Source organism: Dipodomys merriami, unplaced genomic scaffold (assembly GCF_024711535.1).
Source record: "Dipodomys merriami isolate MVZ:Mamm:240054 unplaced genomic scaffold, mDipMer1.0.p SCAF_9, whole genome shotgun sequence".
Classification (NCBI taxonomy): domain Eukaryota; kingdom Metazoa; phylum Chordata; class Mammalia; order Rodentia; family Heteromyidae; genus Dipodomys; species Dipodomys merriami.
The window spans coordinates 42,778,133-42,791,547 of NW_027206512.1; the positions used below are offsets into that span (position 1 = coordinate 42,778,133).

Below are 13,415 nucleotides of genomic sequence, written 5' to 3' on the forward strand. Positions count from 1 at the left end.
TTGGTGGGAGACATGACTTCAAGATAATCTAGGCCCTGTGGGGCGCCAGCGGCTCACACCTGTAATCCTAGCTACTCAGGAGGCTGAGATCCAAGGATCATAGTTTGAAGCCAGCTCAGGCAGAAAAGCCTGTGAGATTCTTATATCTAATTAAATACCACCCCCCTCCAAAAAACCAAAAACCCAAAAGTAGAGTTGTTGCTCAAGTGGTAGAGTACTAGATTTGAACCAAAGAAGCCCCAAGTTCAAGCCCCAGGACTGAAGAAGAAAAAGCGTTGTGACCCACTGCGTTGATTCCATGTCGTTATTATATATGGGACATGATTCTGTGCTTCACTTCATGGTGTCGCACCTACCTCATCACGCTCTGTCCACCCCAACACCATCAAACCTGTGTGCCCAGATATGAGACCCAGCCACACCCCACAAAGCACTTCGCTGGGAGTCATCTTGATGGAGACTGAGCATTCTCCTTGGTTTTCCCTGGGCACTGATGTGCTTCCCAGAGGAACAGATGTTCTCTGGAGTCAGGAATTGCATCTTCTCTCTCAATCTGCCAAATTGTCTTCTGGATTCATTTCCCATTTCTCTCCTCAAGCAGGAGAGATCTATAAATAGTGGCAGACCAACCTGTTCTACTCTCTGACCCTAGGCAAAGTTGCTGAAATTCTTTGATCTTCTGTTCCATGATCCATAGAGTGAAAAAGATAATCCTACCACACGAAGCAATTGTGAAAGCTAAAAATGATATTGAAATATGTGACCTTCTTCTCAACTTCAACTGTTGGGTATAATTATCATTTTACCTGTAGTACCAAAGGCTACAACACAGTAGAATTAACTGTATAAATGGCAGTGTGAACCAAAGCCCTGGGCTGGTTCTCAATGCTCTTGACAGCTCTGTGACACCAAACCAACAAGCACATAAGTGTGTTCTAACAGTGGATTACTAAATCTGCCAACCCATTGCTACCTGAAAAGTCAGTTTAACACGTATCAACTTAAGGGGGCATGATGGTGAATCCTGTAATCCTAGCACCTGTGAGGCTGAGTTAGGAAATTATGAGTCGTAGGTTAGTCTGGGTTACAGAGCGAACTACTGCTTCAAAGACAGAAACAAAACAAACAAAACTTCTATAATCTTATTGACTTAACTTCATAAAGACAGAAAATGGACCAGTAGCTACCAGGGCTGGAAAGAAGGGAATGGGGAGTTACTGTTTAATGGGTGCCAGCCTTAAAGTAGGGTGATAGAAACATTGAGAATGCTATTGGTAGTTGCACAACCATGAATATATACTTAACATACTCTTAGAGATGGTGAACTGGGGGATAGGAATATGGTTTAGTGGTAGATTGCTTGTCTAGCATGCATGAAGCCCTAGGTTCAATTCCTTAGTACCACCCAAACAGAAAAAGCCAGAAGTGGCACTCTGGCTCAAATGGTAGAGCTCTAGCCTTAAGCACAGAGACACTCAGGGACAGAGCCCAGGCCCTGAGTTCAAGCCCCAAGTCTGGCAAAAAGAAAAAAGGAAAAGGAAAGGAAAAATGGTGAAATGGAGTTGGGCACTGATTGCTCACACCTGTAATCCTAGCTGCTCAGGAGGCTGAGATCTGAGGATCATAGTGCAAAGCAGGAAAGTCTGAGACTCTTATCTCCAATTAATCCCAGAAAAAGCCAGACATGGTGCTGTGGCTCAAGTGGTAGAGTGCTAACCTTGAGCAACAGGAGCTTATAGACAGCGCCTAGGCCCTGAGTTCAAGCCCCAGACAGGCAAAAATTAAAAGAAAAAGCAATAGTGACATGGGACTGAAGTTGGAGCTAAGTGGTAGAGCACACATTTAGTATACAAGAGGCTCTGGGTTCAATACCTAACACTGAAACAACAACAACCAAAAGGTTAAAATGGCAAATGTGATGTATATTTCAGCACAATAAATAACAGTAACCTAAAACCATAAGGCTTTTAGAGTCAGAGTTTAGGGCAGGGCTCAGCAGGCTGGCTCATCATTGCCCTATGCGCGTCTCTTGGCAATGTGAATAGGAATAGAGCACCCAAGATGGCTTCCCCCACACCGTTGCTGGAGGCCTCCAGGGCAATTTTGAAACCTTCTACACCAGACACCTTGCTAATTCCTTAGCTCCTTCCTTGCATTCAGGGTCATGATGATAAAAATGGACTTTGACACTTCAAATCACGGCCATTTGATGGCCGTGAGATTTTGGCAAGTTATTCATCTTCTCTGTTTCAGCTTTCTTACCTGTAAAATGAAGTTGGCAATACTAGTTGTGTCATTGTGTATATGAAGGAATATATTTTTTTAAACCACACACACACACACACACGTGTATACACACACACACACACTTAAGAACTGATCTCAACACAAAGAACTATCTAAGCACTAGCTGCTGTTGCTGCTGCTGGCAGTCGTGGTATTATGATAAACACCAAAATCAGAATGGTGGGGAAGGGAGCTAAGTAAGAGAGACAGGCTGGAAACTTCCGTGGGTACATAGGACCTCCCTCTCAGAGTTCTCACTTACATCTAAATCTCTTGCTGACATTTAAGCTTCCTTCCTTTTGTTCTGCCCACAGGAGACCCGGAGAACGGCCGATTAACATCTCTGCATAATAATCCTCTGAACACCCGAGGACAGCTGGGAGCGCATTAAGATTTGCTGAATCTAAGCTGCACATAGGTAATTGAGCCGATGATATGTTTAAATTCGTGTAAATCTGTGGCATAAGTTTGAGGTCTCCCTCGTCTCACCACCCCTTTAAGAAGCTGGGATGCCGGGTCTGGTTCCCCCTGGATGAACCTGGGGAATGAGCTTCCCCTCTCTCTGAGCATAATTCTAGAATAGGCTCCTGACAGTGCACACAGGTGTGTGGCACTCTGCTGACTCAAGGACTAGCTAGGCCCAACAACCAATCATGTTACACAGTTCGTTTACACCTAATGTTAACTGCCCGAGTTCTTCCTGAGCTCACCAGTGGCTCTATTGATTATTTCAATGAGCATGTTCACCCCTCAGACTCCTGGAGGGTCCGCAGCATTTGTCATCCTCTGTTATTTTAAAGCGAAGCAATAGGTTGGAATGTTTGACAGTATTGCAGCCAGAATGCCTATTCAAAAGCCAGATTCAAATCCTGGCTCTGCCTCTTACCAGCTAATAACCATGAGTAAATTATTTGCGCTCTTTCATTTATAAAATGAAATTAATAACACTACTATAGGATTGTTAGAAATGTTCTTAAAGTTGGAAGTTTTTGGTTGTTGTTGTTTTTGCATTCCTAGGATTTGAACTCTGGACCTCACACTTGCTAAATAGTCTCTGTACTACTTGAGCCATTCCCTCAGATCTTTTTGCTTAAGTAGGATTTCACTTTTTTTCCCAGGCAGACCTGGACTGCTACTTAGGCCTCCTACTTAGGCCTCCTGAATCACGAGATAAAGGTGTAGAATACAATACCTAGCTATTTTTGGGGCGGGGGGTCCGGTTGTGGGCCCTGAACTCGGCCTGGGCACTGTCCCTCAGCTCTTCAGCTCAAGGTTAGCGCTCTACCACTTGAGCCACAGCGCCACTTCTGGCTTTTTTCTTTTTGCTTATGTGGTGCTGAGGAATCAAACCCTGGGCCTCATGCATGCAAGGCAAGCGCTCTACCACTGAGCCACCTTCCCAGCCCCCCCCAAAATATTTTTAAACCATTAAGTCCTCTCTCATATATTAGACCACTTTCTCTTCCTCTTTTATTAACCTTCTTTCACAATACCATGAGAAGAAGCTGGTGGTTTCCCAAAGATTTTTTGATCCTCTGGTCTCCTCGCTTTATAATTGTCCTCTGTGAGGATTTATAAAGAATCTTCAGGGAAACAACCAGTTTGCTTCAGAATTATCTGAAGAGTTCGTTAAGGCAAACTGAGTTTCTGATTCTTTCTGTCTGAGTTGGGGCTTTTGTACTTCTATTCCCACACGTGTGTCCATCAAATTTCTAGGTGATGTTGATGCTGTTGGTCTAAGGGAAAACAAGCTAAGAAATATCACTCCAGAACATATTCCTTGCTTTTAAGATGTGATCTTGCCGGGCGCCGGTGGCTCACACCTGTAATCCTAGCTACTCAGGAGGCTGAGATCTGAGGTTCATGGTTCAAAGCCAGCCAAGGCAGGAAAGTCCATGAGACTCTTATCTCCAATTAACCACCAGAAAACCGGAAGTGGCGCTGTGGCTCAAGTGGTATAGCGCTCATCTTGAGCTGAAGGACAGCGCCCATGCCCGGCAGTTCAAGCCCCAGGACTGACCAAAAAAAAAAAAAAAAAGATGTGATCTTTCTGGCATCCCAGTTGATGCTTAGGATATGATTAGTGAAGTGTTAATGTGTTTTTCCAACTCATGCTGAGCTGTAATTCCAGCATCTCCCATTACTACTTTTATTCTAATTTCCTTGCTCAGCTTTCAACCCATAGAAGCTGATCTCTGGTAATCCATGGGTAGTCCGGTCTTGCCCATGTGCAGCCCAGCTCTTAGCTGAAATGGGACCTATGTAAAAGAAGCAAAGGCATATTCTAGGACTGAGAAGCAAAACATAAAACCAAGTTCACTGGAAAGGCTGAAAATGGATGAAGTGAGCATCAGCTCATGCCTGTCATTCTAGCTACTCAGGAGACTGAGAACTGGGGATCACAATTCAAAACCAGCCAGAGCAGAAAAGTCCATGAGATTCCTATCTCCAATTAACCACCAAAAAGCTGGAAGTGGAACTGTGGCTCAAGTGGTAGAGCACCAGCCTTCAAAACAAGCTAAGAACAGCACCCAGGCTCTGAGTTCAAGCCCCAATTCTAGAAAGAAAAACAGTTTGAGCAACAACATTGGGAAATATTGTGATTGGACCTACAATTTGGGTTTTAAAAGCTGTGGATGGGAACCCCAACTGCCATTAGAACAGGGCGCCGACCACTCCCAGCCACTTGCTGCTGAGAGAGGGTGAGCTGGGTTCAGCAGTCTGAGATCCCGCAGGAAGGGTCTTTAAGTGGACAAAATATGGTTTATGTGCTGTTTCCAGGAAACAATTTCTATGAGGCTCCTTTTTTTTTTTTAATGGCTGTTTGTAACTTTATAGACTCCAATCTAGAAGAATCAAGTATTTAACAAGTAGGTGAGAACACAGGAGCTAGGTATAGCAGAATTATTATATAGGGGGGGGATCTCTAGAATTCCTCAATAGGGGTCTCAGGAAAGGTATCAGTCAAGACAAACAGGACCAAATATCTCTCCATGAGAGCCAGCCTTGGGTAGCTTGCTCACTAAGCTGAGAGGTCTTGCGGATTAATTTACAGGTGTTAGTTTGGACTTGTCCTGATCTCTTAACCCAAAAACAATGGTTTTCCTTTGAAACAGCACAATCTCCCCTCCCCCACCACATACACCTTGAATATAGTGAAATCTCTTCTATTTGGGAAGAAGTATTAGGTAGATAGTGATAAAAAGTGGCAGACAATAATACATGTGCTTCTTGTTCCCATAGTGCCTTAGGCTCCTGCTCAAATGCTACTTTTCTTTCTTTTTTTTTTTTCAGTCCTGGGGCTTGAGCTCAGGGCCTGGGCACTCTCCCTGAGCTTCTTTTGCTCAAGGCTAGCACTCTGCTACTTGAGCCAAAGCATCACTTTGGCTTTTTCTGTTTATGTGGTACTGAGGTACCCAGGGCTTTATGCATGCTAGGCAAGCACTCTACCACTAAGCCACAACCCCAGCACTCAAATGCTACTTTTTCCCCCCATAATCCTGTGAGTTCCTGCTCGAACGCTTCTTCCCATAATCCTCTGGGTGCCCACTCAACCAATAAACCAAGCCAGAACAACTCATGCACAAGCCATCGAGCAATCAGAGCAAAGCCCAGGGGAGGAAATAGGAGAGGAGGCTCGAATTATATAATAACCGCTCTCCAAGAGCACACCATTGGATTCCTCTTTGGAACCCCTCTGCAGATGAAGGGGCTTGCCTTTCACTTCCTAATCAACTTCCTCCCTTTACATTTAAAAATAAAAATAACCTGTGGAGCAATTCAGGGGACCTGCTCCAGGTTCCGCATGCACAGATTTTCCCCAATGGTGGTGGTCTCCTGGGAACCATGAATGTGAAAACTATTACCTCAACCGTCTTCTCATAGATAGCAAAAGTGGTCATTATTTTGCCAGGTACTGGTGGCTCATTCCTATAATCCTAGCTACTTAGGAGGCTGATATCTGAGGATCACAGTTTAAAATCAGCCTAGGCAGCAAAGTCTGTGACTCTTTCCTCCAACTGACTATCAAAAAAGCTGCAAGTGGAGATGTTGAAGTGGTAGAGTGCTATCCCTGGGTAAAAAAAGCTCAGGGACAGAGCCTATGGCCTGACTTAAAGCCCCAGGACTAGCCCCAAAGGAAAAAAAAGTCATATTTTAAAATTAATCCAGAATTCTCTTTTCCCCTTTTAAATTAGTGTATATTAAAATGGGAAGTTTCATTATGACCTTTTGTCCATACATACAAAATATACCTTGATCCTATTTACGCTCCTTTGATCTTTCTAATCCCCACCTCACTTTTTTTTCTGAGCTTTTAATAATGTGTAGGGCACAGAGCATGTTGGTATATGCCTATAATCCCAGTGCTCAGGAGATTGAAACAAGAGAACTGAGAGTTCCAGACCAGTCTGAGCTACATGTAATTAGACCCTGTCAACAAACAAGAGTACACTGACCATCCATTCTCCCTTTGAGGCACCAGAATTTAAGTAAATTCCCACAATTCTCTTAGTATCTATACTACCATGTACTGTGCTCCAGCTCCTGTGTTAAACTCCTCCAAAGTACAGGAGGAAGAAGAAAAGGCAGCATTGCCAAAATGATCTGATTAAGGAGAGAGAAGCAGTATACTAAAGGAAGAGGAAGGCTCCAACCTGTTCTCATTAAATTAAGTCCAAGAGAACCTACAAATTAGGTCATCAAATCAATGGTCCAGCAAAAACAATACTTGCTATATGAACAGCTAATAATAGGTGTTTAGAGGGAATGGAGACATAGCTCTGTGGTAGAGTACTTGTATAGCTTGTTATGAGGTCCGGGGTTTGATTCCCATGTTATAGAGAAATTCAATTGTGAGATACAGAGAAGCCACATTTTGAGAGCTCGAATTGCAAGTCTTTATTAGAAAGCTGGCAACTGTGAGCAGACTCAAGTCCCCCAAAAACTTGTAGACTCGAATATACTTAATACTGTTAGGAAACTGAGCCACGAGAATAAAGAGAGAGCAGAAAAACAATCTCAACACACCTGATCAATTCTAATGGGGAGTTGAAGAGGGACGCCATGGTGATCTGAGAGGAGACACAAGGCCTGTGCAATACTGGCAGAGGTAGCTGCAAGGAAAATGTAACTCAGGCAGAAAGTAACCCAAAAGACCATGCCGACAGAAGTCAAGTAGAGGAAAAGATTTATTGCCAGCAGAGCTGACAAGGCCAAGCTCTCATGAGGAAATGGACAAACCAGCATCGTCTGGCTCCTTGGAGGCCCCTTTTATATCATCAGAGGCCGGAAGTGGGCGGTGCCTCACCTACTGCCCAGGTGCTGCCATGGAGGGTGGAGATTAGCTCTGCGAGGTGGGCGTTTCCTTACAGTGGCTCATAAACAGGGTCATGGTCAGGGGGCGAGGGTCACAGGGAGTTAGAGAGGTCAAAGAGTCTCACAAGTTCATCATACAGGCTGAGATCTGAGAATCATGGTTCTAAACTAGCCCAGGCAGGAATGTAAGTCTTTGAGACTCTTATCTCCAGTTACCCACCAAAAAGCCAGAAGTGAAAGTATGGCTCAAATGGTAGAGTGCCAGTGTTGAGCAAAAATGCTAAAAGATAGCACCCAGACCCTGGGGTTAAGCCCCAGTACCTGCGCATGCACATGCATGCACGCACGTGTGTGTGTGTGTGTGTGTGTGTGTGTGTGTGTGTGCACGCGCGCACAAAACTAGGAAATGCCTCTAGATGGCAAGGAGACAACAGTCTTACCACTTCGAGGCTCATAATTCTGCCACTAAATAAGAAGGAGCTGTGGAGGAAGAGCTGTAGGGAAGAGGTTTAGCTGGGAACAGTCCAGTGTGACACAGCCTGGTGAAGCTTCTGGAACACCTGACCTGCAGGCTCTAGATGTGTGCTCATTGGTTACACAGCCGTGGGACATTCATACGGCATTAATACCTCCCTCTCCAGAGGAGGAAACTGAGGAGCAAAGAACTTCCACCCATTTGTCAGAAGGACCTGATTTCTGTGCGGAGGCCACACGCACACACCCACGTCACTATTAAGTAATGTGTTAACCCCAGAGGAGCCACAGGGTGAAAAGAAGTAAAGCTCCCTGATGGTGGAAAGCATGACTCAGATTCTTACTTAGTTTTCAGCGCCAACCTGAAACCACTGGCTGAACAATAGCTGGGGTTTCAGTGATGGGCTGGTCTGTGGGAGCAGCCTGGGCCGCCCTGTGGAGCTGTGGAACCCGCTCTCCCTAATAGAAGGACAAGCACAAGATGACTGATTTCCAAACAAGGGAAGCTGAATGGGTTGAGAAAGATTAACATCCGAACCCCAAGGAGCAGTTGGGAGAAGAAAAGGCAAATCCTGTAGCGCTTGCCAACACACTGAAACATAAACACACACATACACACCCATAAAAGCCCTCTCCAGGGCTGCCTGTGTCAATATTAGGCTTCATAGAGACAAGGCAGTTTCAAAAGGAGTCATTAGGAGCAGTTAGCACCAGGATCTGGCCTGCACTCCCCCATGACCTTTTCTTCTTCTCTTCCTCCTTCCTGCTTACTGCTCTAACTGCTCTCAGTGGCAGTGCCCACACCCCTCCCACGAATAGCCAAGCCTCACCCTGCCTGGGGGCAGTTTGGGCCTCTGTTCCTTCAGGCATGGAACATTCCAGTTCCTGCCCTAATTCACTCAAGTCCAGGTTTTGGAGGCTTTTTTGGGAGTGGGGGGTGGGGGTAGAGGTCGGGGTAGGGATGGGGGGTCCGCGGGTAGGGATGGGGGGTCCGCGCGTAGGGCCTGAACTCTGGGCCTGGGCGCGGTCCCTCAGCTCTTCAGCTCAAGGCTAGCGCTCTACCACTTGAGCCAGCGCCACTTCTGGATTTTTTCTCTTTCCTTATGTGGTACTGAGGAATCGAACCCAGGGCCTCATGCATGCAAGGCAAGTGCTCTACCACTGAGCCACCTTCCCAGCCCTTTATTTTATTTTATTTTATTTTTTTGAGATAGTATCAGTTGTGGCTCAGGCTAGCTTTGAACTCTCTCTCTTCCTACTTCATTCTTTCAAGTGCTAGGATTATAGGTTTTTACCACTTCAAGAAAATTTCTGACTAAAGTGTCACTCTCTAATCACCTTATTTCAGTTCTGAGGACTAAATCCGGGGCCTATCTTGAGTTAAGCACAGGCTCGTCCCTCTTTGCTCTGCCCAGCCCCTGAACAAACCCCAAACCCTTCATATTTAGAGCAGTAGTTTTCCCATGTCCTTGTCACCTTGTCCCTGTTTTTTTTCCCCCTAGCACTGTGATAACCTCATGCTTTATATATAAAAATATAGAGGGTAGAGCTCAGAGGCAAAGAGCATGCTTAGCATGTGTGTGTGTGTGTGTGTGTGTGTGTGTCTGTGTGTGTCTGTGTGTCTGTGTGCAAGTGAGTGTTTAAGTTACAGCCATCCCTTGCTATATCGCTGTTCACTTATTATTGCAGCTTCACTTTGTTGTCGTTTTTTTCTAAAAAACAATATGTAACTAGTGATCCCTCACTTACCATGGGAGTTACGTTCCAGAGACCCCGGGGATAGGTGAAAATAAGTGAACCGTGATAGAGGGAGGAATTTTTACCTATGTCTGGATTGTAGGTAACTCCCTCGACTGGTGAGGGATCACTGTAGCTTGTTACGTTGTCCAGGCTAGCCTCAACCTTCTGGGCTCCTCTCACCTCAGCCTCCCAAGTAACGGGCTACAGACTTGTGCATTGAACTTGGTTCTAGTCTAATTCCAACTGTACCTCAGTGGCCAGAACAATGCACAGCAAATAGTAGGGACTCAAATACTCACTGAATGACTGAGTTAAGAATAGAAAGCACCCGTTTTAATAACACATGCATTGCATAATTACAGAGGCATTGCATTATATCAATATTGCATTATAATAGTAATACTATTAATAATATTAGTAATGTGTATTGCACAAGAGTAGAAGCATTACATCTGTTGCCTAGACCTGATCTTTATTTCATTCTTTCTTTTCTAGTAGCATTTGCTAACCCAAATGCTTGGATGAATGTACAAATTAAAACTTAAAAGATTAAAAATTCACATGAGGATGTGGCTCAAATGATAAAGCATAAGCCTAGCAAGTGCAGGGCCTTAGTTCAAACTCTAGTGGATGAATGGATGAATAGATGGATGGAGGGGGCTGGGAAGGTGGCTCAGTGGTAGAGCGCTTGCCTTGAATGCATGAGGTCCTGGGTTCGATTCCTCAGCACCACATAAGCAAAAAGAAAAAAGCCGGAAGTGGCGCTGTGGCTCAAGTAGTAGAGTGCTAGCCTTGAGCTGAAGAGCTGAGGGACAGTGCCCAGAGTTCAGGTCCCATGACCAGACACCCCCCCAAAAAAAATAGATGGATGGAGAGACAGACAGACAGACAGACAGACAGACAGACAGACAGACAGACAGATAGATAGATAGATAGATAGATACATAGATAGATAGATAGATAGATAGATAGATAGATAGATAGATAGATCATTAAAAACCAGAGTCACTGTCCTGTGGTATAGGAAAGAAGTCCTTTCTTGCCTTTTGGTAGCCATGCAACCTTAGACATGTTTATTTCTTTTTATGTCTTTTTTTTTTTTCTTTTTTTGTTGTTCGTGGGGCCTGAACTCTGGGCCTGGGTGCTGTCCCTCAGCTCTTCAGCTGTAGACTAGTGCTTTACCACTTGAGCCTCAGCCCTACTTCCCACTTTTTCTGCTTATGCGGTGCTAAGGAATCAAACCCAGGGCCTCATGCATGCAAGGCAAGCACTCTACCACTGAGCCACCTTCCCAGCCCCAGACATGTTTATTTCTGTTGAATTCAGATAGCTGTCTCATAAAGGAACATAATTAGATCCTGTGTGAAGGGGTGAGCAAGTAGAATCTGGAGATTTCTTTCTATTATAAGAGCCTTTGAAATTAGAACTCAGTTGGTAAGAAAATGAGGAAATAATAGTTTTGATGCTGAGCTAAATGTAAAACTCAGTATCAACTAGCACTAGAAGCTCATGCCTGTATTCCTAGCCATTCAGGGGCCTGAGATCTGAGGATCACAGTTCAAAGGCAGATCAGGCAGGAAACTCCACGAGACTCTTATCTTTAATTAACCACCTAAAAGCCATAAGTGAAGACGTGGCTCAATGATGTAGAACACTAGCGTACCACTAGCTCAGGGGCAGCATCCAGACCTTGAATTCAAGCTCCACAACAACAACAACAACAACAAAAACCCAGTATGTAAGTTTGGGATAAGTCCTTTAGCCACTTTATACCTCTTTGAAGTCTCTCTTGTACATTTTGGTGCTTGCTGGAATTGGATGGCAGCCAAGTTGACCAGATGTCCTAGTGTTTGAGAATTCTGATTTAGTCTCTGTTTCTACAGGGATGTTCTAACCTACTTACTATTTGGTGGGGGTGAGGTTTGAAGTTCAAAAGTAGGAATGTGGCTTAGTGGTGGAATGCTTGCCTAGCCTGCATGAAGCCCTTGGATCGATTCCTCAGTACCACATAAAAACAAAAAGCCAGAAGTGGCGCTGTGGCTCAAGTGCTAGCCTTGAGCAAAGAAACTCAGGGATAGTGCCCAGGTTCTGAGTTCAAGCCCCAGTTCTGGCAAAAAACAAACAAACGAACAAACAAACAACAACAAAGCAAAAACTAAGTAGTTGGTTGTGTAAGTATTTTCTGAATATTTGTTGCATGCCATGCACTGTGACACAAAGGGAACACTGCAGGTTAGGAAGGTGGCTCAGTGGTAGAGCGCTTGCCTTGCATGCAGGAGGCCCTGGGTTCAATTCCTCAGCACCACATAAGCAGAAAAAGCCAGAAGTGGTGCTGTGCTCAAGTGGTAGAGCGCTTACCTTAAGCTGAAGAGCTGAGGGACAGCACCCAGACCCAGAGTTCAAGCCCCATGACCGACAAAAATAAATAAATAAATAAATAAATAATATCTTTAAAATTTTTGCAAAGGTAAAATATTAAACTTAAAATAGGTCTTAGTACATCAAAATAGTAAGTTTTCTAATCGTGTTCCAACATAGTCTTTAAAACACCATGTTCCATATATCACAAAAGAGCAGCCTTGACCTGCAATTGTACAGAATGAATTTTATGAACATAATAAATATACTTATGCCCTTATACATAACAGTATGTATGTAAGGTTCTGACATCTTATATTTCAGTGCTGGCAAGGAGACACGGAGTCAGTAAATGAAAATAAGTCAATAATCATGTGGTATTGTGATATAAGAAGAGATATATGTCAAATGTGTGGTACATGTCTGTAATCCCAGCCCTCAGAAGGCTGAAGTATGAGGACCATAAGTTTGAGAGCAACCAGGGTACATAGCAAGACTGGGGGTGGGGGAGTTGGTTGTTTGTTCAGTTGTTTGTTGTTATTGTTGTTTGGTGCCAGTCCTAAGGCTTGAACTCAGGCCCTGCATTCTGTTCCTGAGGGTTTTGTTGTTGTTGTTGTTGAAGGCTAGTACTCTACCACGTGAGCCAAAGATCCACTTCAGGCTTTTTGTTAGTTTATGGGAACTAAGAGTCTCATAGACTTTCCTGCCCTGCCTGGCTTCAAACCATGATCTCCAGATCTCACCTTCTTGACTAGCTAGGATTACAGGTTGTGAGCCACTGGTGCCTGGCTAAAACTCCAAAGAAAAGAATGATACATTATTCTTTTTCTTCAGTTCCTGCCAAGAGCTCTTGTAATTTCCGAACTGATAAGGTGAAAAGAGTATACTTTTTTTCATCACAAGCTCCTTCCAACTACAACTGAGTTTATGCTAATGGGGTGACTTTTGGGTAGTGCAAATGGTTACCAAGGAAACTAACCATGTGCTTAGAGACTTGGCCCATCCTGCCCTGCCTCTGGGGAGATGAGAGGAACTAGAGATTCAATCCGCTAATGGCCAAATGATTTATCAGTCATAGCCATATAATGGAACTTTTACAAAAGTCCTAAATAATAGGACTCAGATCTTTTGGACAAATGCACAAAGACATCCAGACCCTGAGAGGGCGGCTTACCCGCAGAAAGCCTGGAGGCTCTGCCAGTTACCTCTTCTCTAGTAAACTGGCCTTAGTAAGTGAAGTG

At 44.4% G+C, this 13,415-nt stretch overlaps 1 long non-coding RNA gene across 4 annotated transcripts in view; it reads left to right on the forward strand.

Annotated features, from left to right (window-relative positions):
- The window catches only part of LOC138820711 (uncharacterized), a 45,518-nt gene that overhangs the window by 12,684 nt on the left and 19,419 nt on the right, over nucleotides 1-13,415 (forward strand). For all 4 annotated transcript variants that reach the window (XR_011369959.1, XR_011369962.1, XR_011369961.1 and 1 more), the window contains one exon: nucleotides 2,601-2,704. This is a non-coding gene — a long non-coding RNA (uncharacterized lncRNA). The remainder of the gene's footprint in view (nucleotides 1-2,600; nucleotides 2,705-13,415) is intronic.